Consider the following 2,836-nt stretch of genomic DNA (forward strand, 5'->3'; position numbering starts at 1 on the left):
TTCTAAATGTGGGCATAGGTGGGGGCTAGCTATTGGCTTGCTAGCCGTATAAGAGGCTTGAGCAGTTTCCGCCCAAGTCAGAGATCTCCGAGAATCTCAGGAGGATCCTGAGAACCCCGATTCTGAGAATTCCGGGAGAAATCCGAGAGAATTCCGGCAAGAAGTCCACGATTACCTCGTGGATTTCTACGTATATCTCGGACCGAATGGTGGTTTGATCAGCTACCAAAACTCTCTCCCTGTCACCGCACGATCCTTCAACGTACGCTACCCTGCGCGCTCGCGGAGAGTCACCTTGCAGACTTTCATTTCGGTCGTTCCACGGAGCCTAGCAAACTCCGTGAGTGTGTATCCAGAGCTCTGTTCGTGTTTGTTTTGTGGAGCCTAGCAAACTCCACGTGTTGATCCAGGTTTGGTTTGGGCTTAGAGCTACAGTCACAGTTGCTGCCACTGCTGTGTATGCTTAGATGCAGCTCTGGTCCTGCTCTGGCTTGGCAGTGGAGGCGGTGGCAACCCTAGCTCCAAATCTGTGTCAGGGCCAAGGCCTGGGCTGCAACTGCTGCTCACCACTGCTCCCCACCTTGATGTGGTCTAGAGTCCTGAACTGAGGGTACACAATGTGGGGCAGACAGCAGGGGGAATGAGGGGCTCAGGTACCACAAGGTGGGGAGGGCAGGTGGCAGGGGCACAGGCACACCACAGGGGAATGCGGTAGGGTAGGGGGCAGGTATGGGGAGACAACTCTCCAATAATTAGATTCTGTACATGGTAAATTATAACAACATTATATATTTTCCATGTGTAGAATCTAATTACTCGGGGGTGGGGGTGGTTTAAAATCAAAGTTATCTTGGATTTGGGTAAATATGGTAATTTAAAGGAGGAACAATGATCATTGCTGGCTGCCTGGTCTTTGTGACTGGAGACCTCTGTCTTCCTGGCCTGATGGACCCACTGGGTTGGTGTTGCCTCTTAAACAGTGATGCTAGGTAGGGGTCTAGGACCCGCCTGCTCACTCTGGGTAGATGTAGAAAGTGCAGGCTTAGCAGAAGCTCCTTCTGTGACTAAGGTTGAGGAAGAAAATCATGCCACTCCTGAGGATGGCCAATAAAAAGTGTCATGTAGTATGCATCTTCATTACTACACCATATTTAGCCCAAACCTCTGAAGACCTCAGTAAGATTTTCTTTTGTTGTGACTTATGGGGGGCCTGTGCATCCCAGCCAATGCCTTTGTACCTGGGTGGTGGTCAGAGGGTGGTGCAGCATGACTCCTTTGTATCCTCTTCTCAGAGTTTTTCTACCAACAGTCCCCTGCATCCTTGAGTACCCAGCATACTGCATCGCTCCGCACCAGCATGACTCCACCCAAGAAGACTGAGATGGACCGTACTATCATGCCTGATGGCACTATTGTGACCACTGTCACCACCATTCAGTCCAGGCCCAAAGTGGACTGCAAGCTGGGGGTAAGGTCTGATTAGTATGTGACTTAGACACGTTGCTGGTATCTGTAGTGAGGGAATAAAGCAGCTCTTAATTTCACCAGGCTTAGTCCTATAGCATGTAGTTAGCTTCTGTAGCTGTCAAATGCAACAGTCCTTGCATATGTGCTCGTCATATAGATAACGAGAAGGGTGCCTGCAGCCTGTGGTGTGGGAAAGGAGTTATTGGCACTGGGCTATGCTGCTGTTCTGTTGTTGGCATCATGCTGTGACTAGGAAAGTACACTTGGCACCCAGGGCCTCTGCTTCTGACAATTCTTGCTCTGCTACTAGCTTCCTGTATGACTCTGGGGAAATCAGTTTGTCTCTCTGCTTCCATTGCCTCATCTCTAAAGTAAGTCTGATGCTGAACTGTGGTGTTCCTCATGTCAGCGTTGTGCACTAAGTACTGTCATGTGCTGACTAGAACCAAATGCTTTCCACTTTGGCTTGGTAGCATTCCCTAGCTTCAGTTCCAGGTGGGAACACTGACATATTGCACAGGACTGGGTAGGAGACCAGTGTGCACTGTGACCAGTGTCTGGGATGCTACATGACTTGCTCCATGTTTGATGGAGATCTAGAAGGTTCCCCACTTTTACACACCGCTGGGTGGAAAGGCTTTGATGGACCCAGTGCCATAGTCTTCCCTGTAATGGGCAAAGTTTGTGCCTCAGAGGCAGGCAACCTTAGGCAGGTCCTGTCCCTCCTACTGCTGACTTTGTGCCTTTCTTTCTTGCATCTAGATTCACCTTCAAGATCTCTGTGCAAAGTTGAGGTGATGGAGAAGAAGACAGTGGTGCTTTCAGAAAGCAGCTGTCCCAGCAACACCTCACCCAGCAGCATGTGCATGTCCTTTGATACCTGAGACCTTCCTTAGTAGCAAGGAAGTCCATCTCTGGTGGCAAAATATAACTCATTCTTTTGGCTGTTTTGTGTCCACTGTTGGAGAAGCTCACATGATTAACATGGTCCTTTGTAGTAGGCAGGGTAGATTTGCACCTTATAAACAAACCAAACTGTGTGCGTGTGTGTAAATACACGCACACGGAGCACAAGGCTTTCATGGGCTGACACTCACTTTATCTAATTCTGTGTGCACGTATATGTTGTCTCTGGTTAGTCTATAGGGTGCTAATTTACTCGGCCAATTACTTGACTTGAAGTTAACATAGCTAAGTGTCTCTCTGCTTACTATCCTTTGCTTCAACCAATACTTAAAAATATCGGGGGAGGGGAGGGACGGGGCGGGGAGGAAGATGGTGAGGATGGAGTAGTTAACCTTGTTGTCAACTCTAAGTTCCTTGTCACCGATCTTGCATATCTATAAGAGGGCTTTACAAATTCTGTATT

The 2,836-nt window shown here is 48.7% G+C and overlaps 1 long non-coding RNA gene across 1 annotated transcript; it reads left to right on the forward strand.

The window, feature by feature from the left end:
* Window positions 1-1,773: 1,773 nt before the first annotated feature.
* Window positions 1,774-2,410, forward strand: LOC112551126. Its single transcript, XR_003095286.1, has 2 exons — window positions 1,774-1,838; window positions 2,230-2,410. It is a non-coding gene; the product is annotated as an uncharacterized LOC112551126 (long non-coding RNA).
* Window positions 2,411-2,836: the final 426 nt, after the last annotated feature.

Source organism: Alligator sinensis, unplaced genomic scaffold (assembly GCF_000455745.1).
Source record: "Alligator sinensis unplaced genomic scaffold, ASM45574v1 scaffold1354_1, whole genome shotgun sequence".
In the NCBI taxonomy this organism is placed as follows: Eukaryota; Metazoa; Chordata; order Crocodylia; family Alligatoridae; genus Alligator; species Alligator sinensis.